This window comes from Prionailurus bengalensis, chromosome E4, assembly GCF_016509475.1.
Source record: "Prionailurus bengalensis isolate Pbe53 chromosome E4, Fcat_Pben_1.1_paternal_pri, whole genome shotgun sequence".
Taxonomy (NCBI): domain Eukaryota; kingdom Metazoa; phylum Chordata; class Mammalia; order Carnivora; family Felidae; genus Prionailurus; species Prionailurus bengalensis.
In genome coordinates, this window is record NC_057360.1 from 8,413,533 (window position 1) to 8,438,639 (window position 25,107).

The window sequence follows — 25,107 nt, forward strand, 5'->3', positions numbered from 1 at the left end:
ACAGAACCAGTCACATATAGAGGCTGGTTAAAATAATGGAGAAATAGGGGTGTCTGGGTGGCCCAGTCAATTAAGAATCCATCTCTTGATTTTGCCTCAGGTCATGATCTCATGGTTGTGAAACAGAGCCCTGCATCAGCATCTGTGCTGAGCATGGAGCCTGCTTGGGATTCTTTCTCTCTCCCTCTCTCTGCCCCACCCTTCTTGCTCTCTCTAAAAATAGATAAATATTTATTAAAAATGGAGACATGGGAAGGAGAAGGGAGCTGCTGGGCTGCATTAGATTTAAGATCTCAGAGCCATGCGTGTTAACAGAACTTCAGGGCCTGGAGGTCACAGTAGGGAAGGCTATGGGTGAGTCATCAGAGCCTGATTGAGGCCACCCTTTATTTATGTATGTATGTATGTATTTATTTATTTATTTATTTATTTATTTTTTTTTTTTTTCATGTCATCAGGGGTTCATGTGCACTCATGAGAGCAACCATGCCGAGCTGGTCACACAAAAGCAGGAGCTTTTCAGCATTTGTTCAGTCACTTAACAATTGTTTATTGAGCACCACATGAGCGTTAGGCATTTGAATGGTGAAGAACAGGAAGAATACTAAGCAGAAGGTACAAGTGCTAGCTGAAGATCACATATTGATTCCATTCTTCACTCTGTGCCTCTTGCCAGCAGGATGAAGTGCCAAGTCGTTGGATTACTTTAGTGTGAATCCATTGACCAAGGTCACTGTTGGTGCCAACTGTGTTTGCATAGCACAGACTTTGCTAAAGGCAACACTATAAGGGATTTTTAAAAAAGTAGTAAAGGAATCTTGCGACAGAGCTTGATAATTCACTACCTTTAGAAAACAAGTTGGCAATGATAACACAGGAGAACCCCTGCTTTGTCTGTCTTCTGTAAACCTCAAAGTTACAAGTGGATTCTAACTAGATATTTAGAGTAGTATGGTCTTCTAGAAGCTTTCATACAATTAGTTTTCCCCCAGATTTTTCCATTGGAAAGTCAAACCATAGTTTGTTACATTTGATGTATGGCTGCATCAGTTACAGGATTCATTTCTGGACAAATTTTCAAATGACAGTTTTATTGTTGCCACTTCCTGGGGGAGTTGTGTTATGTTCCTTTTCCTTTGTTGTTCTTTCATTACTGAAACCTAGACCCTTGCATGCCTCAGGGTCATTCCAAGTGTCTTCTACTGAGCATTACTTTCTGATATTCTCCTATAAAACATGGTTCTGTAGCCCCACTGTTTTGGAAGCACTGCATACTACAGTCCTCTCTTAGGGATCTTGGTGCAGTTGGAAAAGTGAGACTTCTGGAAGCCTTATATTGGAGACATCTGTTCAGAACTTTTTTTTTTTTTTTTTTTTTTTTTTTTTTTTTTACCCAACATTCCACAAACAGTTTGGCTCTGAATCCCGCTTCCTGATATCATCTATGAACTGTCCAAATCCCTAGTATTCTGCACTCTGGGTATCCTTCAGAGTCAGGAGAAACATGTGAGGCCAAGGCAAGGTGTTCCATGGAGTCATGAGAGTAATGTTCATGGGGACACATTCTCCTGGGATCACAGCCTTCTCCTGGGATCTCAGTGTGTATAGAAGCTTGGCCTCTAGCCAGTCTTTCCTCCAAATTCAAAGTGGTATGAAGCAGGCTTACTAAATCTGTTTAAAATGTGCTGAACTGGTACACCTGTACTCCAGATCCTCCATGTGGGCACCAGACTCCATCACCTGCTGCTGTGGTGTCTGGAATAGCCCCTTTCTGCTAAGCCTACTGTCCTTATTCACTTCTGCTTACAGACCCATGTGTTTCTAGGTCTGAGACCAGTTCTGCCCATGAACAGGAAGTATAAGGGAATCCAAGGGATCTCTGGCCCATTCACTCACTCATTCAACAAGTGTATTTCTGGCATATAATGTATCCTAGGTGAAAAGATTTCTGTACAAGATACAATTTTGATCCATAAGAAATTCATAGTCTAATGGAGAGACAAATAGATGACAAATGCAATATCAGGTGATAAGGACTATAATAGAGGTATGTGGGGAGCAATGTGCATGAGAGAAGGTGTTTTGCAGCTATGGACCCTCGAGAAGAATCTTGCAGGATAAGCAGAATTTTCCCAGGTAGGCAGGCTGTCCCAAGGCTCAGAGGCATGAGGACAGCTCACTTGGGAAAACGACCGAAAACTGTGATGTGGGAAGGAAAAGAGATGAGAATTTCAGTATGGGGAGGACCTCATACAGTGCCAAGCACTTTGAGCTTAAGCCTAAAGACAAGGGAGAAACACCAAAACATTTTCAGTAAAAGCAAAATAATTGAATTCACTCACATCACTCTACCCACAATGTGGAAGATGGCTTTGAAGAGGTGATGACTGCCTGCCTGAGTACGATGTTGTCTCTGGGAACAGCACTGTGCCACTCTTTGAGGGGCAAGCTGACCTAGTGTCCTTTGAGTGGAACACCATTGTTACTGGAAAGAATGGGCAAAGGAGAAACTCTTTCAGACACGAGTATTTGGAAGACTTGTTCATTCATTTTTAATGAACAAAATATAGAAATTCAATTCAATTCAATTCAATTCAATTCAATTCAATTCAAGGAAAACAACTGACAATGTTAGTTGCCCATAGACAAAGTTCAGGCTTTCACATGAAAGGACTCTGGAAAATGTGTAATTGTCATGCATGGTGAATCTGGCAGCTTCCCATAGTTAAGGCTTCTCAGTGGATCAGAGGTGATATTAACAAGTGCCATTTTTGATATTGTATCATGAAATGTGTCCGTATTTGAGAGATCTTCCTAACTCAGTGAACCAATATTTTCCAAACAACCACTGCCACTATATTCCTGGGTAAAAGATCCATTCAAAGTGCAACATAGACCAATGGATTTTAATGTAATAGAGAATGAAAAGTTCACTGATAAGGCTTCAGATTCTATAGCTTAACTAACCATTAAGAAACTACTACCTATAGTGTTTGGTGCAGTGTCAGAGTATCCTCAATTGTATAAAAAGGCTATTAAAATACCTATTCATTTTCTTTCTTTTTTTTTTTTAATTTTTTTTCAACGTTTTTTATTTATTTTTGGGACAGAGAGAGACAGAGCATGAACGGGGGAGGGGCAGAGAGAGAGGGAGACACAGAATCGGAAACAGGCTCCAGGCTCTGAGCCATCAGCCCAGAGCCCGACGCGGGGGTCGAACTCACGGACCGCGAGATCATGACCTGGCTGAAGTCGGACGCTTAACCGACTGCGCCACCCAGGCGCCCCACCTATTCATTTTCAAAGTATTTTCTGTGTGAGGCCAGATTTTATGCAACCAAAAAATATATTGATGGTCACTAGTGGGGAGGAGGATGGGGGGGATGGGTGAAATAGGTGATGGAGTTTAAGGAGCACACTTGTGATGAGCACTGGGTGATGTATGGAATTGTTGAACCACTATATTGTATACCTGAAATTAATATAACACTGTGTGTCAGCCAACTGGGATTAAAAATAAAAACTTAATAAAAAATTAAAAAAATAAAAACACTAATATCTGGAAAAGTATATATATGTATTGCAACAGATTGCAGCATAGATATGAAAACCCAGCTATCTTCTCCTCAGCCAAATTTGAAAAGATTTGCAGAAGTGTAAAATAATCCCATTCCCTTTGCTAAATATGTCTTGGGAAATATAGTTATGTTTTTGACAAACATGTTAACTTGTAATGGATTTATTATTATAATTTTGATGAAACAAGTATATATATACATATACACACATACATATTTTAGGTTATTCAGTTTTAATTTCAAAAATGGTAAATATTAATAAATCACAAACTCTTTAGGATTCTTAATAATTTTTAAAAATATGAAGGGGTCCTGTGATCAAAAAGTTTAAAGACTGCTGTGTTAGCTCTTTCTAGAAGGCAAGAGGTTTAGCTTTAAATGAAATGAGATGAGATAGTGGCAGAGGAGGGCAGGTAGTTTTTTTTTATTTGTTTGTTTAATTTTTGTGATTGGATCTTAAGGATGGAAACTGCATGCTTATATTTACTTCTTCATGGAATGCACTCAGTGGAGTAGCATTTTACAAACTGCCTGTTGAATTGCGTTCCATTAGTAGGTTGTGAAAGCAACTGAGAAAGTAGTAACCAGTATTTTTATTTTAATATGATGGAATAGAACGGAAAATACCAGAGAGTAGGGTAAGGTAAGTGTTGGTTTGTGAAACTTTTGTTTCATTTAAATCTATGTATGTAGGAATACGCATGTTTGTACTGAGTCAGTGGAAAATGTTTATCTTACTGGACGGGTTGCTGAAAAAGTGTGAAAGCCTTTGCAGTAGAGAATCTTTATCACTCTTACAAATGGTCATATTAGCCCAGCCTTGGCTTGGATTCAACCTTGTGCTGTTTTGATTCTCTACAGTGCTGGCTATCATTCCCAAAGCCATTACCTGTTTTCTTGCCCAAGGTCCTTTCTGTCTTTGTTGGCTTCTCCATCAAGACCTTAGATTATCCAGATTTGAATTACATTGCAGCTTTTCTTTTTCCTATGGTTTTCTCTCTGTCACCCTTGTCAGGTTGCCACTCAAGCTTCTGTGTAACACTCTTCAATTTAATCCTACAGATAGTGCCCGACAAACTTTCTGTTCTGGTCCATTTCATCCAAAGCCTTGTCGCCCATGGTTTGGCTATGTCCCTCCACTCATTGTCTCTGATTTGTACTCAGGGCTAAAAGCATAAGTTGAAAAACCCCTTCTCTGGGAAAGTCATTCTTCACCTCCTTTCCTGTCACAAACCACAGACCACAATAAGCATTTAACCTTTCAACATGGTAGATTCACAATAAATACCAGCTACTTTAGTGAGGCATTTTGAGAGAATCATTACACATTTGTTTTAACAACCGTCATAGAGATTGAATGACGTGGATTGTGTAGTTTCAAAATTATATTAATCCTAGCAGCAATTCCAGGGAATGTCAGAAGACAAGCAGAACTTAAAATGAGAACATTTCAAGGTCTTGGTTGAAATGCAAAGGATTGCTGTCATTGTATGCAACCAAGTGAAAAATTTTCAGGGCGGTATAAATCTTTTCCCCGAATTTCCCCGAGAGGGGACTGTATTACAAAAACATTTATATTTTATTTGAAGAAAAAAATGATGTTCATTTTTCTTTTTGGCAGTGTATATTTTTGGAAATATTATTCCGTATTGTCCTGTTCTACAAGTGTGCCTCACGAGAAGGTCCACTTTTTACCAGTGTGTAACCTTGAGTCTATCCTTGGGTCTGTCCCTTGGCTTTCCAGACCCTTATTTCCATCATCTGTACAAAGGAGTTAATACAAATTATGTTATCTATGAATGTATATAAAAGTAGAGTATAAATTTTACTTTATTAGTATATTAACTGTTCTTTTTTGCTTATTAAATAAGATCACATCTGATGCCAAAGTATCCTCAGTGGTAGGAGGCCAGCAGCCAAACTGTGACACAGGAGCCCAGTTACTTCTTATGTGAGAAAGTCACCCTAACTGAAAAATCAATATACATTTTCTTAAATAATACTATTTGTAGAGGGAGTGTATATTCCTTTTAAAACATAAGTTGGTGTAATAAATTGATGATTGCTACAGCTGAGTGATGAGTACACAAGGGTCCAATGTATTCTGTTTATTTGTGTCTATTTAATTTTTTCTGCAGTAAAACCTTAAAAATTGCACATATAATGAGAATTTTAGAGCGGTCTAAGTGTATGTCACATAACACTTGGTTTCCTATGACTCTACTTTCTAAGAGCACAGATTTCCTAGACAGGACATATTTATCACCTCCATGTCTGTCGATACCTAACACCAACCGCGAAGATACAAAGATGGCCCTTTAACGGCAGAACAGTGTTCATACTCCCCAAGGATACTGATCCAAAACAAGTGTCCAGGGCTGGCGAGAAGAAAAGAAGTAAGCCTGAGCCACACAAGACAAATACAGTGGGGAGAAACAATCATTTTTCCCCACTAGGGCCTGAATTCACTGCCAGTGCCCTTGTTCTGGCCTCTCCATTTGAGAATTAGTATTCAGGACCCTCAATGGTAGGTAAGTGGATTTTTGAAAAAAATGAACTGATATTTATTTAATAGGAGGGTAAATGTATCCCGGAAGAAATCCTGTTAATTTTATAACCATAGCTTTTAACTGAGCAGTAAGGCATTGCTGAGTTTGAAGTGGGAAGTTGTAGGTGAGCATCTTAGATGATTGGTTGAGGGAGCGCATTTAGCTTTCTCTGGTTGATCCTGAGATAGAAGCAGGAGCAAAAATTGAGGAAGCCAATAGTCATTACCAAGGTCCTAACTCTGAGATCACTGTGATGTTGTGATTTTGGCTTCCTGGGTTGATTGAAGAGGTTGTGGGGCAGCGTTCCATTGTGGTGTGTGGTCTGGCTATTTTCTCTTTGTGTATTCAGTCTCTCAGAAGGTACTGTTCAGGTTACACATACAGATGTAATTAAACCAGTATTTATCCTCAACTATTTATCCCCATTAAAAGGGGACAGAACAAATAAGAGATGTATACAGATGACTATAATGTAATACAGAGTGTGATATAAAAGTGTAACTGAACTAACGTGCACTCGCTCCTTGGTGAGTTACAGGGGGAAAATACACCAGGAGGGCTGTCACACAAACTAATCTTTATTTGCAGCAAATAAGGAGATCATGGGGAATAATTTCCAAAGCCGTGACTCCCTGAGCAGGGGTGAGGAGGTTCTTTTTGTTTAGGGTTTTAGATGAATATTTAGAAAGGGGAACTTTGTCATCGCATGTAAAGATGGGCATATGGTTGTGCAGGCATACTTAGAAAACATGCCTATATGTGCATCGTATGATATGTTAGTGAACCTTGTGCTCCCCCTATAGTGGGGACTTTAACATTATAATGAAGCAGAGGTAACTGCTGTCCAAGGGGAAGGGACTATGGGTGTGGCCTGAGAGTCTGTATAAAATGGACGGGATCTTCGGCTTTTTATCTCATGTGAGGTATGCAGGACTTGCTTGTTCATAGGCTGGAATCAGTTGACCTTGAGTGCAAGCTTCTGCCGAGAGAGCTAGTAGATTTGTTCATGGGGTCTGAAAAGAAACAATAACTGATTAAGGAAAAACAGTTCTCTGAAAAACAAAACAAGCTTTAAATGTTCTGCTAGTTTTAACCTCATTAACCCTATAGGGCACAGTTTTTTTTTTTTTTTTTTTTTTTTAAGTTTATTTATTTTTGAGACAGAGAGAGACAGAGCATGAACGGGGGAGGGGCAGAGAGAGAGGGAGACACAGAATCGGAAGCAGGCTCCAGGCTCTGAGCCATCAGCCCAGAGCCCGACGCGGGGCTCGAACTCACGGACCGCGAGATCGTGACCTGAGCTGAAGTCGGACGCTTAACCGACTGCGCCACCCAGGTGCCCCTAGGGCACAGGTTTAAAAGGGAATAGAGTCACAATAGCCACTCAGAAAATAGGTAGTTTCACTTCAGAGTAGGTGCTTTTGGAAATAGTGTCATGTCAGGGTTTATGGGGGAAGAGGGAGGGGGAACAAATGTTGAGTTGAAAAGCATGTGTTTCATCAAGGAATTAGAATTCTCATTTTATGGGGAAGGAGATTAAGGCTCAGAGAGGTTAAATTACAGTTGATCTTTAAAAAAAAATAAATTACAGTTGATCTTTGAACAACATGGGTTAAAACTGTGTGTATCCACCTATATGCAGATTTTTTTTTCAGTAAATACAGGACTATAAATGTATTTTTCTGTTCCTTATGATTTTCTTAGTAACGGTTTCTTCTCACTAGCTCACTTTATTGTAAGAATCAGGATATAATATAGATAACTCACAAAATATGTGTTAATAAACAATGTTATCAGTAAGGCTTCTGGTCTGCAGTAGGCTATTAGTAGTTAAGTTTGGGGGGGATCAAAAGTTATATGTGGATTTTCATCTGTGTTTAGTGGGGGTGTGGGGCAGTGTCTATAACCCACATGTTATCCAAGGGTGAACTGTACTTTCCTAAAATCGTTCAACAAATGACAGAACTGAGACTTCCACCTGGTTCTGTTGGACGAGGGTCATATATTTCTTATTTCTAGTTCCCAAAGTTGTATATCCATGAAGGTATCAAAATGTTAAGGAAGCAGATAACAGTTTTAAAATTTTATTTAATTTTTATTTTTTTCTTTAAGACAATGAAAACCAAAGGCATTGTTTTCTTTATTCTAGCTACAAAAAGTAAAGTTCACAAGCTTTTCTTGACTGGTGGAGACTTGAAGAAATTGATGATTCTCAGTGGGGCTGTTTCAGATTATCTTGGAGTCCCTGTGGGATTTACACTTGACAAAGGGGGAAATCATTGTCAGTGGTTCAACATCACTGTGGTTTAGTGTTTCCATGCAGATTGATTCACAGCTGTGTATTGTTGGGTAGGTCCCAACCTGCTGAGCCTCTTTTCTCCTCAGTAGGGTAAAGACAAAACCATATATGGCAAATTTTGAGCTGGACTATACCCCACTCACCCACTCATCTGACTTGTGGTGAATATGTATACTTTGGAAAAAGTTATTGCTTGATGTATTTGTTAAAAATACACTCATTCAGAGTTTGTTTACAATATCTGATATTTGAAGTTGTACATAATTATTAAATGTATGTTAAGTGAATTTGCCTCTTTTAAAAATTAATCCCAGTACATAACCTTTATAAGTATCTGAAAGTGTCACTGATTGAGCTGGCATCCAAGTGACAATGTTTTGTGGAGCACATGTTATCTCCACGTTATCAGGAACTTGGTAAAACTTCATGTGTAAATATGCCCCATCTTTTCTGATAGATAATTATTGGGGGGTTATCACCTTATATTTAATCATATTCAATAATACCTAATTTGCAATTGTTATGAATATGTAATTAAATGTGTGTGGGGTACTTGGCTCATATTTGGTGTACAATAAATGTCACTTTCCCCTTCTTTCATATCAAGCCGAGTTAAATGTTCTACAACCTCCTGATACTCAATATTAATCCAGTAAGCATTATAGCTCATGAAGACGTGGTTTTGAATGTACTTTATATGTTTCTTGTTGGAGTGCCCTTAGCTATAATTCCCATTAAGATCCTCCCTGTTTATTCAATAGACATTTGATTAGACAAACAATGAAACAATGAAGGACTAAACAAAAATAGACTGAGTATATTTTGTTAAAAGATAAAGTGAGGAATGTTAAAAATGTTAAGAATTTATCTGAGCAAAAATTGATTCCAATAGGCCATTACCAAACCAGAACTGGTTAGCAGCATTCTGGAGATGGGAGCTGGGAAAGTCTTATCTAGAGAAGATATAGAATCAAAGAAAGGAAATTGATGGGTTATAGCTTCAGGCATACTTGGCTGTTTATGATTGGTTGTCCTTAGTATTTGCCTTATTTGGAAAAGTGTAGTTGGCTGACTGTTATTGGTTGGCCTTAGTTTCAATTTCTTTTTTTAAATTTTTTTAATGTTTATTTATTTTTGAGAGACAGAGAGAGACAGAGAATGAGTGAGGGAGGGGTAGAGAGAGAGGGAGACAAAGAATCTGAAGCAGGCTCCAGACTCGAGCTGTCAGCGTAGGGCCTGATGTGGGGCTTGAACTCATGAGCTGTGAGATCATGACCTGAGCCGAGGTCGGACGTTTAACTGACTGAGCCACCCAGGTGCCCCCTTAGGTTTCAATTTCTTAACATTGAGATATTTACAGGCTAAGGTTGTAGTTTGCTTATATAGGCCACGTATTAGAGCCACTTAGATCTAATGGCCTCCTTGTTTAATTTTCTGAATTAATCAAATTAATTAAAAACTAATTTTTATTATTAATTATTTTCAAATTATGCTGATTAATTAATAAAATTAATAGTAATAATAAAATTATTAATTACAAAAGTAAATTAATTCATACCACATGTTAGAGACAGTATGTCAAATACCAAACACTTAGAGGTAAGAAACATAATAGAAATTTTAAGTCAGACTTAAGTCAGTATGTGATGTGGAGCCATTAAAGTTTTTTTTTAATTTTTTAAAAATGTTTATTATTTAGAGAGAGATAGAGTGAGAGAGATAGAGTGTGAGCAGGGGAGGGGCAGAGAGAGAGAGACACAGAATCCAAAGCAGGCTCCAGGCTCTGAGCTGTCAGCACAGAGTCCAACACGGGGCTTGAACCCAGAAACCACTAGATCATGACCTGAGCCAAAGTCAGATGCTTAACCATCTGAGCAACCCAGGTCCGCCAAAGATTTTTAAGTGTGTAGTTAGTGGTAGGGCTACATATAACGAACCCACTAGCTTGCTTTGACCTATGCTTCTGAAACGTTGATCTGGCAGGATTATCCAGAAAGAAATGATTAGGGGAAGCGGTGGCTGGAAATGGGAGAGTAATCAGGAATCTGTAGCTGCGCATGAGTGGGATAGTAATGTTCATGGTGGCATTAGTAGCAAGAGAAAAGGGATCAGATGCAAAAAGGTGTGTATGTTGAGGTGGGGGCAGGGAGGGATTGTCAGAAATCAAAGACTTCACTGAAATTCCAGCATGGGTGGGTTGGAAAATGTTATATACATAGAAAAGCATGTACATATACATGCATGTGTATGTGTATGCATGTCACAGGGCAGATTTTAAGGTCATCACTGAAATGTAGACTTGTGTATTATATGGAAAACCATCTATTTCCAAGTGGTTCTTGTTTACCCTCACACTGCTACTGCACTCACAACACTTCTAACACCAGTTATGTGGGTTTTTTTCCACACCAATTATTTAAGATACCAGCTGGGTGTCCTACAATTCAATTCAACTGTGACACTCACTGGAGTTAGTGCAGACCCCACAGGTTAAGTAAGGGCTCAGTCCCATGAGGCTGTCCCCACCTTAGATGTTGACAAGTAGTAGGTCCCAAGGTTACCCACAACTTTTGACCCTTGATCCTTCCCCTCCTTGGATTTAATTATTTGCTAGAAAAGCTTACAGAGCTCAGATAAATACATTTACTGGTTTATTATATAATAAAAAATACGCTATGGTAAAGGATACAGATGAATAACCATGTGAACAGATGCATAGGGCAAGGTTTGGAAGGGTCCTAAGAGCAGAAAACCCCGTCCCCTTGGAGTTGAGATGTGCTATCTTCCTGGCAGGTAGATCTGTTCACTAACCTAGAAGCTCTCTGAACCCCTTACTTCTGGGGGTTTTATGGGGGTTTCATCACCTAGGCATGGTGGATCCTTAACTCCATTTCCAGGCCCTCCCGCCCAGAGAATGGGGGATGGGACTGAAAATTCAAAGCTTTTAATCATGGCTTGGTCTTTCTGGTGACTGGCCCCCACCCAGGAGCCCATCAAGAGTCATCTCATTAGAACAAAAGACGCTTTCACCTGAGAAATGCCAAGGGATTTAGGAGCTCTGTGTCAGGACCCCAGGGCAGAGATCAATATATATTTTTTCTATTATTTCACTCCTGTGCTTTAAAAACATGAACGTCCCATTAACACTCACCCACCCTCCAAAAAGATGCATACAAATTCCTATATATGTAACATGTGGAGTAAGTTGTTCTGTGTAGCTGAAATTAGGTTTGCCCCAGCTATCTCTTTAATAGCATCTCCCCTGTGATTCCCTTCACCTGGACTCTTTTTTCCATTCACACAACCTGTGTTACCTAGTTACACTGTGTCACATTTTACTTTCCTTCTTTGTAATGCTAGGTAATTGTCCGAAGTTAATTTCTGTTTTCCCTGCTTGACATAGAGCTCTGTTGTTGCCTTGGCGATGTATGTATTACATAGCATATGATACTGTGCTTTGTAATAAGGGATGTTGGCTTAAAGGAGAAAAGCACTCTGTAATGAAAGACACATCCTGGCAAGGGTTTAAACATGCGCAAGGGACACTGAGATCTTTCCCAGCCTTTTAGGTGAATTTATGCTTTTAGCATTTATATCTGTTTTCTCAGTATTTTCTGGCTACACTTCAGCCACATTCACTGGAAGAAACAGAATGCATTTAGGAACTGAGTAAGTTAGTAGATGTGAATGAAAAATGGAATAATATCAGTACAAATTCTGTATACACATCCAATCAATCTTATTACATTTCCTTACGAATATGGCTTAGTTTTTAGTATTATGTGGTGCTACACATGCACATAACATGCAAGGAAGCACTTTACAGATTATAGGGTTAGACACTTTTCCCCATGTAACACCATCATAATGTGGCTTCTTGTTGCATGCAAGTGCACATATTGCAGGTCACGTTAGATCCAGGAGACACAATAGTTGTAAACGTCACACAGCTTACGGAATCTGGAGGGGAAGTATTGTTGATATAAGGACTAGTCCTTCAAACCAGTATTGCAAATGATTACATTCCATAATTTTGTTAGACACGTGCACATATAAATAATAATTATTGTAACATTACAGTATTTGAACTATTTTGGGCATGGTACGTGTGCCTCTGACAATAGCCAAATACACTTAGGTTTTCAGATCAGGATTTCTGGCTGGTGCTGTGGAACAGCTGCAAGCCAGCCATAGTTGCTGAGTCTGTGTGACCTTCTGAAGTCCAAAGTTGAAGATAATAGATACAGGTTGTCTTGCAGTAAGTAAGCACATTCCTTTGTTTGTTTTGTCTTTTCAGTTTATCATGAAATCTTTGAGAACTTTTGTCGGGAAGAAGGCAACCAAGAGTTCTGATGTCCTTGGTATGGAGGAAACAAAATCACGGGGGATATAAAAGAAAGTTATCGGGCTAGAAGTTATCCATCCAGTTGTCTGGGCTTAGACCTACTTTGCTTAGGGATTTTGTGTAAACAAATCCACAGTGCATCCTAATTTCTCTCTAGAGTACAAGAGAATGAATGAGCAGTTGCACTAAGCCTGTATGGAGAGAGCTCTTTCATAGGTGGATCAGCAAGGAGGTTGTTTTGCCTGTTCCCCATTCCCAGGCTTGCACATGTAAAAGATGAGCCAGAAAATTTACATTGAGTTTTCTCTTCTTTAGAGCTAACTGTTCAGTGGGTTCGGAAGATCAATATGCCTGTTCAAATGCTTCTGAAAAATAAAGTCCGTTTTAACTTTGTAGTGCCTTGAATTGGCAGCACTTAGCAAAGGGAGAGTTAAAGGGGAAATGCTTTTCCTTTTGCCTTTCTACAATTTACTCATCGATCTCAAAAGAATTCTAGAAAACTGAAATTTAAAAATCAATGTATGAAATAAGTAAACCAAGGAATGTCACACAGAGGAAAAGGTCAAGCTCAGCAGGAGCAAAAACCAATTTAAAACCTTAAAAAGCATGAAACCTAAGGCAAATGGCCGAATCACTATACATATATTTATTTTTAGTGTGTGCATCTGAAGTAGATGATCATGGCAATCATGATGGCCGTGATTATGCTTTTGTCCTTCTAAAGTGCTTTTGCCTTGCATTCAGGTTATAATCCCTTAAAAAATGTTTTTTGAATGAGAGTCACAGGCAGGGTATTAATTCTTAGACTAAGCAGCCTGGATGAACCTCTGCCAGCACTAATCATGTACAGGTATCCCTGCTTTTAGAAAGTTCTCTTTATGCCACTTTGCTTTTATGAAAGAGATATTTTAGTACCTGTTTTTACTGGCCAAAATACATCCAAAGATGGTTTTCATTTCTACAAAAAAAGGCGCGGGGCGCCTGGGTGGCGCAGTCGGTTAAGCGTCCGACTTCAGCCAGGTCACGATCTTGCGGTCTGTGAGTTCGAGCCCCGCGTCGGGCTCTGGGCTGATGGCTCAGAGCCTGGAGCCTGTTTCTGATTCTGTGTCTCCCTCTCTCTCTGCCCTTCCCCCGTTCATGCTCTGTCTCTCTCTGTCCCCAAAAAAATAAATAAACGTTGAAAAAAAAAAAAAAGGCCCAAACTGGAATATTAAGCATCCTTTCTGCAGCAAGCCCTTAATAGAGGCAGTGCTTACCCCAGTCAGGGAGCGTGGTGCTGGCTAGTGCCTTCCCCAGGAACTACATTCAGCGTTTCAGCATCATGCCACCAGAGCTTTGAATTCTGTCCGTGACCTTCTATGCTTTATCTCCACTTATTTTGTGTAGCTGTTGGCAAAATGTGACCTAAGGTATCAGAAAAGCCTAGGAGACTTATTTTGGGGGTCTGGGAATGTCCAGAAAAACTTTCCAAATAAATTAGTGGTAATGGCTTCTTCACCTTAAGCCATTATGGCTTATGAGAGGTTTCATGGGAACGTTACTTTTTCATAACGGGGGAAACCTACATGTTGTGGGGGTGACCGAAGGTCATCTTTTTGATCACTTCTGGCAAAACTGCACAAAAATTGTCCCAGAGACATCTCTGAGCCCCCATTTTACAAAAGAATTTATCATAAAGTAAGTTACTTAAGTAATATATCTTGGTATCACGTCATTGAAAATACGGGTCTTCGGCCCTTATGCCTACACTTAATCCAAATCCCTTGCTTCCTCTCAGGGGAAGCAGAGCACAGCTATTGCTTCTGGCTCCAAAAATAGCACTCCATGCGCTGACAGGTTTTGTCCAGAGCAGCACTCTCAACCTGGGTTTTCTGAGAATATTAAGCCCTAATTGCCTGAGGGAGCCATTGTATGTGATAAATTAACCTCTCTCCTATGCATTTGGAATGCTGCTAGTCCTCTACCAACCTTGAGAGAATTGAGAAAATAATTATTCATATTCTGAAGGGCTTAATTCTCTTACAGAACCCTCACTGAGAAAGAAGGCTGTGTAGGGCATGACTTCATTTGGCATTATTGTTTGCATTTTTAGAACAGAAGCATCTAACCCAGGTGAACCTGTACATCAATGAAACCACTGGGAAAGCATCCTTTCATTATCCTTAGAAAGGACCTCACACCTTTGGCTTCTGAGCCCTGGCAAGAAGTTTCAGATTCTAGATTCCCAAGAAGGCATATGGGCAAAGAGCTGCCTGGCTGTTCAAGGTTGGGAAATGGTACATTCCACGGTGAACACAGATGCCTTGTCTCTCCAACTTAGAAAGTTTGTCATGTTTTCCCACCATGATCAATGCTGCAAGAACATGTATCTCTTACATTTCCTCACTCAGTGTGCTATCCTTTCTGGTCTTGACCCTCTTGATTAGTATCTGTATCTGAAGTCTCCCTGACAGTGCTTGGACTCTGAGAACTTCATCACACATTTATAGCTCTTACCAGGCTAAGGGTACAGAAAGGACAAAAAACAATGAGTATAAGATGGATCAAAGGTCAAGCTTCTTGTTATTTTTACTGCTTCTTACTTTACCACTGAATGCTTGGTCTTCTGAAATCAGACTTCAGTTCGACTTCTGCACTTAAGAAGACCCTGGTACATGTGCTCAGTGACTTAAGGATAGTATTCATAATAATACTTGATAGTTTTTATAACTATGTATCTTATACATATATGTCACTTGCTCCTCATTGAACATGAGAAATAGAATTATTTCTATTAATTCTAATAGAAATTCTAATTAATTCTATTAATTCTAATTAATTCTATTAATTCTAATAGAAATTCTAATAGAATTCTAATTCTATTAGAATTAATAGAAATTATTATTAGAAATTATTGATTTATTAATAATATTAATAGAAATAATAATATTATTAATAGAAATAATATTTCTATTAAATTATTAATAGAAATTTCTAATAGAATTAATAGAATTATTAGTAGAATTATCTCCATTTAATGGATAAAGATACAAACGTTTCAAATGGGAGGCTTCCCCAAGATGAGTGAACTAATATGCCTCCCACCTGAATCTTTAACTTAGCCTCATTTCACATTTGGACTGGACTACATAGCATCCTCCTTCCATTGTCTCCAGACACTCGGCTAACTCTGGAGCTTTACGTGTTCAAATTAATTGTACAGTCCTGCCTCACTTCTTGCCTCCTGTGTTTGATCCTACCGTTCCCAACATCATTCCACATCATGCCAAGTGTCATTATGGAAATTGTGTAATGACAAGAGACCTTGAAAGAAGAATTCTCATGTCTTTCTCTGAGAATCTCTATAGATTCTTACAGAACAAATAATGAATGTGTGGTAATATCTTTAATGGAATGATGAAACATGGCATCCATATTTCTGTCTTTACTTTTATTTGGTTGATTTCTAACTGTTACCCGCCCCCATCCCCTGGCTAAAAATACTATGTAAGCTTGATGATATGAGAACTCCTTAATGAGGCTGAGAGCAAGAAAGGAGGGGATGAAATAAAGTCAGGTTTTTGTTGTCTGTCTTGTTATTTAAGCATGGATGTTCAACTTCATTATGTCATATTAATGACGTTTTTGGTCACAAATACTGGATGTTTATTGAATTTGTGGAAGGGTGGACTTCACTGCATTTTATAGTTTGTAGATAACTGTGTTGAAACTGAATTACAGGTTAAATAATTTATATTTTAATGTAAAAGCTAAAAATGAATCTGATGTCTCCTGATTTAAATTCCATCTTCCCTTCATAGCCATTCCTGTCTCTTTTATGCTCATGAATTCTTACGAATTTGTATTCGTTGAAACCTTTTTGAAGACATTCAGATTTTCTGTAATCAAGTGAAGACTTCAATGACTCTGATAATTTTGACATAATTTTTTTATCTAGGAGCTCAGGAATATATCACAGGTGATACTCACCCCTTTCGGCAGTAGGTGTGAATGTTGTTAAACTATAATAAAAGATTTTAACATAATGATCCTGGAGAACAGAGGTACCTAGAAAACAGTGCTGAGTGAATTTCTCCTGAGGGATGAGTCTGAGGAGAAAGATGAAGGACAAAGTCACTGATAGAAGCATCATTTGTTTTAACAGTTCCCATGCATGAAATTTGCAACTTTGTAGGGGGTTTACAGAATAGTGGGGCTGTTCTAGGCCTTCAGCAAATGTGGCATTTTCTGAATCACAAAACACCATGATGAGAGCTTTCTTTCTGCCACTGGGTTGATCTCTTGATCTCAGTCGCTTTATGTAGATGGCTAAGATGCTGTCCGTCCATTGTATAAGATTGTTCTTAATCTTGGATGGAGGATGGATAAGGTAGTAAGCATAAATTTCTGTTCTGCCAAGTGTGAGGGTTTTGGAGGAAGGGATAGAGTTTATTTCACAGGCTCCTGGAAATGGGTCTGTGGTGCTGAATGGCCAGCAATAGACCAGGATTTCTTTATCATTTAGGGCTGGCAATACCAAGGGAGGTACTCTATGCAGAACTTTGCGAAAGGGTGGGCCTCCTTATTAGGGGAAGGGGATAACACAGGATCAGAATTTATAATTTATGTACCATGAGTATGATAGACAAGGTCTCAGTCACTAAAGTCTTGAATTTTAAGATGAAGGTGCATCTTTTAAACTTGGGAAAGTCCAATATTAGTTAAAAAATTAAATAATACCTATGACTTCAGGTAACAGAATGTATTACCCAAGGAGCCACAAAACTTAAATGGGTTCGGAAGGTGTTGGATGAATTTATGAACAATGAAGACATACATGGTTCTAAAGAGAAGCTAAGGTTTGATCAAAGAACTGAAACACTAGCATAATTCCAAAGCTATTGCTGAGCTCTTGTACTCTGTGACAGTACTTTGAGGCCCTTTCCATTAGTGAGACTGTGTTAAAATGGCAAGCTCAGTCAAGAGCCTCCTGACATCTCTTATTGGTCCTTCCTCCTAATGTCAGAGGATTAGTAAATACAGGGTATATTCTGCATTCTCTTCCTTTTTCTCTCACCCAAGGCAATGGCTGTCTTTAGATCATTTGTTTCCTAAGTATTCACTGAGAAGTTATTTTAAGAGAATGACGGGTCTGTCTTTGCTAAATCCTGGAGGCTGAGGAATTTCAAGCTAATTCCAGAAACTAAAATAGGAAAAGAGCTCATTCAGAATCAGGTATCTGCATCAAGGAGAAAGTTAGCAAGAAAGATTTCTCACTTATCAGGATTTCTCCTGTCTCCTGAGTGAGGGCTGATGATAAGACTATTGATTCTGTCTACCAGGGTGATAATGAGGTGTGACTAATTTAAAAAGAATGTAAACAGTTTAGTCCATTAGCACTGAATTTAAAAGGCAGAGAAAAAAATAATTTCTAGATAGACCGCTGGTCTAGTTGCTGAAGACCACTAGTCGTCGCACAGAATGTTTACATACAGTATATTACAGCACATAACTGGGGACATTTGACCCCAAAATGTGTGATGATAGATGTTTGAATAGTTTATAGTATAAGATTTTAATCTTATTATTTGAGCATTCTCAATCCAAATTTTTAATGAAAAACATTATAAAGGTAATATATAAACAAGGTGCATGGTTAAAAAACAAACAAGCCTACAGATAGCACAGAAATATGTAAAGTGAAAAACAGAGGATCTCCACCACCAATTCCTTATGGTCTCTGCCCCCAAATACATAATGGGGGCTCACCATCAAAATATTTATAATCTAAAAGGAATGAGGGGCACTTGGGTGGCTGAGTCGGTTAAGCATCTCTGACTCTTGATCTTAGCTCAGGTCTTGATCTTAAGGTCATGAGTTCAAGCCCTGCGTTGGGCTCTGTCCTGGGCGTGAAGCCTACTTAAAAACAAAAACAAAACAAAAACTTAGGGAGGTGCCTGGGCATCTTAGTCTGTTGAGTGTCTGACTCTTGATTCCGGCTTAGGTCATGATCTCACAGTTCATGAGTTCAAGCCCCACACTGGACTCTGCAGTGCTGAGCCTGCTTGAGATTTTCTCTCCCTTTCTCTCTCTGCTCCTCCCCTGCTCTATCTCTCTGTCTCTCTCTCAAAAATAAATAAACATTGAACAATTTTAAAATATTAAAAAATAAAAGAAATGATAAGTAGGTAAAGAATCAACTTATACACAAGTCATTTAAAGTAAGGTGGGCATAAATAAAAAAAATAAAGTTATAATAAAGTTATCTATGAGTTCCAAAGCAGCTATGATTGTATTCAGTCGGGGTGAGGGAGGCAGGGGAAAGGATTAGGGAAGATTTCAGGAAGAAAAGTAATGTCAAAATTATCTTAAAAGTATAATAGAATTGCCCCCAGAGAAGGTAGAAAAAGAAAGGACACAGCTGGCAGAAGGAATGGTATGAGAAAATGTGAAGCAATGAGCCATAGCTGGGCATTTGTAGAGCATGAGGCGTTGTGAGGAGAGTGGGAATTTTCAAGGCTGGAATAATTGTTTTGGACCTTGCTGTGGATAAATTTGAATTGTTATTTAACTTACAGAGAGTTAATGAGGTCGTCAGGTCAATCAAGAATTGAAATAAAGGGTGACATATTCAACTTGCTCCCGAGTTAATTTGTCTGTTGAGCGGACTAAGATAGGTGCCAACGGGAGTCTATTACAGAGAGAATATCAAACAGGCTACCCGTGAAGTAAATGATGACACAGTGGACATGGGTTTGAGAATCACTGTAGCCTTCAGAGAGGTGGACAGAGCTGGATGAGGTGGCAGAAGGATTCTTGTACAGGTCACATTGTAAGCAAGAGTCTTGCTCATTCTCCTCTCGAAGCCAGGATGAGCAATTGATTTAGGATTCACATGTTCTGCATCCTCCTTCTCTTTCCATTGCTTTATCCTGGCTACCCTGTAGGCTCAGCTCAGTCTTATCTTTTTCATGAAACCTTTCCCAATATTTCAGGAGACACTGGCAACTCTCCTACTTGAACTCTGACTGCAGTAACAAGTAGCCATTAGCCTCCTTTTGAAAGTTAAACAAATGGCCCCTCAGAGGAACAACAACAACAAAATAATCTGAAAACGTAAGTTATTCTGTCATAGATATGTAATATTCTTGGGTTTTTTGTTTTGCTTTGTTTTGTGTGTGTGTGTGTGTGTGTGTGTGTGTGTGTGTGTGTGTGTTTAACTCATGGGCAAATACTACCATGACCACATATTACGTGTAAATTAGCCAAGAAGCTTCTCTCTCTCTCTTATGGCTGTGCAAACTACTTCTGTTGAGTTGCTTGCCTGCCCCATGGTTCTTCTCTTTTTGCCCTTTTGTCTTTCTTTGGTGCTGTATCATTATTCAGCAGGTTTCTCTCTCTTTCCCCTAGACTGCTTCTCTTACATTTCTTTTTCCTACCATACTACCCTATCCCTCTGTTTTCAGTAGGTTTTTCCTATTGAAAAATAGGAATAAAAAAAAATAGGAAAAATAGGAATAAAGCTATAGTGAACACAATTGTTTTTTTCTGCCAGCACCCCTTCCAAACTCAACCACCCAACAAAGCATAGTTTTGGCCCCAATTTCAGGTATGGGGATGAGAGGGAGAAGCGATTTCTCCTTGGGTTTCTGGACTACAAGCTATAAAACTCAGAAGGTAGGGGCACCATGTTGCCTGCTCTATCCATTGGAGAACGAGGAGAAGCTTCTGAACGGTGGAGAAAAGTGAAGCAGACATGAAAGGGGCCAAGATGAAAGGCAGAGACAATGTTCTGCCTGAGACCCACTCACATTTTGATCTTTGAGTTACATAAAATATCCCACAATGCTTACAACACATTTCCTTGTTTGTGACAATTTAAGTCAGAATTCTATCACTTGTAACCCAAGTAATCCTAACAAATCTAATGAGCATAGTTGTTTGTTTGTTTGTTTGTTTATTATATTCCTTAACATAGATGAGAGAATTGCTTTATTTAAAAACAAATGAGAATAACATCCATAAACTGGAAGAAATCTTTCTCTACTTCTGTAAAATCATAGAAACATAAAATCTCTACCTTCTTAAAATTAGTTATTGCTCTTGAAAAAGTAAATCTACACTCAAGATGAACTAGAACAGGTTTACATGTAACTAGATTTTATAAATGTGTTTTTTAGTCATAATTTATTCATGAAAATGGTAGCTTTTTCATGTGAAAAAGCAATTAATTCTGGGTTGAGAAACTGACTGCCATCACTGTAACATGCAGGAAAATCATACCAATTAGAAGCAACTTTAACTGAATTATTGTAGCAGAAAACAGTTTGGGTTGCAAATTTTAATCTCATTATTCTTATTTAACCTTCATTAGAGGCGGACTCTGCTTTCTCGCTGTCACCACTGAATTCAGAAGTGCAAATCATATACTTCTTTAGCAAGGCTTCTTGAAGGGCAGAGAATTATAGGCAGATTTAAGTTATATAATACCTGCCACCACTAAATTCTAAGCTATCCAAGAAGCACCTGTGTAATTGTTTCTGTCGTAGCTAGCACTTGAAATGATGGCCACACACAATGATTTGAAAGCATGTGCACGTAGGAAAAAATCCATTCAATATGCCCTTTCAGGCTCTCATTTATATTTCCAAATGTCTGTGCTTAATGGTGAATTACAATAAGAAGTTGGGAAACTTCCTTTTTGAGATTTTGATTGACTCATTTCTCTTTTAGAACTACGGAGAACAAAATGTTTTCGCTTTGTTTCATACAAATGTTTCGCCTACAATCAGGGTGTCTCTGTACAACTATTGGCTTCATGAAATCAGTAGTACTGGTATTATGATAAAGTTCTGGCAAATATAGCTGCAAGTAAATCTAATTAAACTCCCATCATTGTTTAGAACATTAGGGAACAAGAGAGGTTTCAAGGCAGTGATTTGGTTTTCATAGGTACGTGGGAGTCCCCCGTCTGACGGCCCCTCTTGAATAATTAGTAAAGCTCCTCAAAGATGTACCTGCATAATCTGCTCTCTCTTTCATTCTACCAAGTGTGAGGGCGGGCACTGTTTAACCTGAGCAGTGTTTGAAATACATCACAAGCATTGAAGTGACATCTAAACTATTCCAAAGGAAAGGCTAATTATGAATTCCCGGAGAAAGAGCAGTGTGTTGGAGTTCAGTAGCGCCTTTCATCTCAAGAGCTTACACGTACGTGACAGTGAACTTGAGTGTCACACCGACCAGTAGGAAAACAGCCTCATCAACAGCCACTGATTTACCCCCATGTTTTGAAGGAAGAAATTCCTCTAATAAACAAGCTGAAGAACCCCTGCATGAAATAGAACAGAAATAACATTTTAGCTTATTGCACATTGAGCTCTTCTGTTCTAATATTTCTGACCCAGGCTAGTTTTTCACCAAATGTCAGATAAAAGGAAAAAATAAATAAAACATTTTCAAAATCTCAAAGTGAAATCTTAAAATGATTTAACTTGCACTTTTGCTCTAGGTCTCAGAAAAATCAAACGTGCTATAAACAAAAATTCAGTGCTTCCCCCTGCCCCACCTTGTGGGCCATATACTTTACATATTAACAATACAAAAATGAGTAAGGTGAGATTTCTTTTTTTGGAAGTTCACATCTGAGGGAGAACAGGGAGATGTAAGATAGTAATTAAAATGTGAAGCACTCTGTAATAGAGGTCTAAAACTATTTTGAACAAATTGAACCGTGGATATTCTCAAAACTACTTTGCAAGAGATAATTTTTACTCTTTAACAAATAGAGAATTAGTTTGGGTAGAAAAAAAGATTACTTTTGCAAAGAGTACTCAATCTCAAATCAATTTTTTTTTTTCTATTTTTTACTTTAGAGAGAAAGAGAGAGAGAGAGCACAATCAAGGGAGAGGGGCAGAGGGAGAGAGAGAGAGAGAGTATCCCAGGCATGATCCCTGCTAGGCGCTGAGCCCGGCGCGGGGCTCAATCTCATGACCCTGGGATGATGACCTGAGCCAAAATCAAGGGTCAGACGCTCAACCAACTGAGAAACCCAGGTGCCCTGTAATTCAGTCTTTTGACCCTCTAAATTTCAAGAGGCAAATTCATCAAGAAAATATGAGAGCAGGGACATTTTCACTTTGTCAGAAAAGAATGTAATTCATTCCCCCCTTTCTTCTAAATATTATTTTTCATAGTTTACATAGTCCTTGCTTATATGCAAAAATATTCTTCCTGACATTTCTTCTAATCAAATCTGTCTTTTGAGGGGCAACACGAACCCAGTCTTCTATTAGAAATCCAAGAGAGAGCTTGTCCATAGGTACCTCTGTCTACTTCGTGATTGGTAGTTGGTTGCCTCTAATAAATATTTGGCATTTGACCACAGCTGTCTCTGCCAGCCCGATTGTCAAAGAAAGAGAGAAGGCCTGTGGCTTCCTAGTATAATGATGAGAGAAGAAACTTATGTTGATGATGATGATGATGATGAGGAGGAGGAGGAGGAGGAGGAGGATAGCAGTATTATGGGTACACATTTAATTAGCATTGATTCATCAATCCTCACCCCTGATAAGATGTATACTATTAGTATTATCTCCATTTTACAGTTGAGAAAACTGAGTCTCAGAGTTGTAAAGGAAGTTAACCTGTTCATACAATTTGCAGGTAGCACAGCCAGGATTCAAACAAATTTGGCCTCAGTTCATGCTCTTAATCCCTTTGCTATATGCATTGAAATTAAAATGTGCTGACAGTTGGAAGCAATTTGTAAAAGTTCCTGATCAATTTAATGGGTTCATCTATTTGTCTCTGACAGGGAACAGGCTCTTTTTTTTTTAAGTTTATTTTGAGAGAGGGTGAGAGAGAGTAAGCAGGGGAGGGGCGGGGCAGAGAGAAGGGGAAAGAGAATATCCCAAGCAAGCCCTGCACTAATGGTGGGGCTCAAACTCGCTAATCATTGAGATCTCAACCTGAGCCGAAACCAAGAGTCAGATGCTTAACTGACTGAGCCTGAGCCACCCAGGCACCCCAGAAACTGGCTCTTTAACTTAAGTGAGGAAACTTACCTAGTTCTGAAAAGTGATGATTATTTCCAGACTTCAGTGATTTTGTAGCTGGAAGAAATCTTACAGATCACATGCCTCTAACTTCTTGTTTGAAGGGTGAAGGAAATAAGACTCAGAGAGAGCCTCAGTGACCAGGCATGCCCAGTGACCAGTCATGCTCAGTGTTCTGTCATCCCATGCTGAAATTTTCCTCACCCTAGGGCTTGAGAGTGAACACAGTCTAACCCTTCACAGCTCAATGGCACACTGATGAAGATGACAGATGACAGACTGATTGATCAATAGATGGGTGTATGTGTATATATCTTCTTTTGGAATGTTGGAGCTATCTGAGAACTATCTGAGTCTTTTGACCTTAAATTTATTTTTTTTATTTAAAAATTTTTTTTTCAACGTTTTTAAATTTATTTTTGGGACAGAGAGAAACAGAGCATGAACGGGGGAGGGGCAGAGAGAGAGGGAGACACAGAATCGGAAACAGGCTCCAGGCTCTGAGCCATCAGCCCAGAGCCCAACGTGGGGCTCGAACTCATGGACCGCGAGATCGTGACCTGGCTGAAGTCGGACGCTTAACTGACTGCGCCACCCAGGTGCCCCTTGACCTTAAATTTAAATCGTCCTACAGAGGTTTAGTATTTATTGGAGTTACTTTATGTATTCTCTTGTCCCTCTTACTGCCTAGCTTTCTATATTAGTTTCTCTGCTTTTAACATTCTGTTTTTCACTGAAGTTGCCACTGCAAATGGTGGGAAAGCAGATAATCAAGTGTGTTAAAACCATGCTTAATATAAAAATAAATAGACTCCAAGTGAATGCTTAAGGAAACTTTCTTAAGTAAGATGGATATGTTTTTTACATGTGGCTTCTGGGACTGATGTTACCTTTTAGAAACCAGATTGTTTTTTGTTTTTGTTTTTGTTTTGTTGTTTGATTTGTTCTTTGTTCCTTCTAGGTCATGGTAAATAAGCTTCATGGATAAATAATATCTGAATAAAGATAAAAACAACTGAATGCCTTTTGATGATCACATTTTCAGTCTAGAACACGCATCCTCTTTTTATGTGGAGTTTAATTTTCTTTTTCTATTGTGGAAATTATGGCTCAGAAAAAAATTGAAACTTTCAAAATAAAACCACAGAGCTCACTTTCAATTCCCAGTTTCCTAATCTCATTCCTTTGGGATCCAGTGAACTGAGAGGCGGTGCGACTTTGCAGAGAAAACACCTCTACTCATAGCAATGAACCTTAATTCATCCCCCACCAGAGCTGATTGTTGCCACATCCTGGGGT

At 38.9% G+C, this 25,107-nt stretch overlaps 1 protein-coding gene across 8 annotated transcripts in view; it reads left to right on the forward strand.

Annotated features, from left to right (window-relative positions):
- The window catches only part of RGS7 (regulator of G protein signaling 7), a 517,383-nt gene that overhangs the window by 218,302 nt on the left and 273,974 nt on the right, over nt 1–25,107 (forward strand). Inside the window, exon 2 of one of the 8 annotated variants that reach the window (XM_043568703.1) lies at nt 19,746–19,866. The exons of the other annotated variants lie outside the window; for them this stretch is intronic. The gene's annotated coding sequence lies outside the window, so the exon portion shown is untranslated. The remainder of the gene's footprint in view (nt 1–19,745; nt 19,867–25,107) is intronic. 8 annotated transcript variants of the gene reach the window in all.